The following is a 209-nucleotide window of genomic DNA, read 5'->3' on the forward strand; positions in this document are numbered from 1 at the left end:
CAGGTGTTCAGCCATCTCCAGGAAAGGAGGGCTCCATCCTGTGTAACAGTTACGTGGGAAGACAAATGCCATCGCTCTGAATGTCCCCCCTTCCTCCTTCTTTCCCCAGCTTTATATGCTGAGCATGACATCATACAGTCTGGAATATCCCTTTAGTCAGTTGGGGTCAGCTGTCCCAGCTGTGTCCCCTCCCAACTTCTTGTGCACCC

The sequence above is a fragment of the Haliaeetus leucocephalus genome, unplaced genomic scaffold, assembly GCF_000737465.1.
Source record: "Haliaeetus leucocephalus isolate CR32 unplaced genomic scaffold, Haliaeetus_leucocephalus-4.0 Scaffold428, whole genome shotgun sequence".
Classification (NCBI taxonomy): Eukaryota; Metazoa; Chordata; class Aves; order Accipitriformes; family Accipitridae; genus Haliaeetus; species Haliaeetus leucocephalus.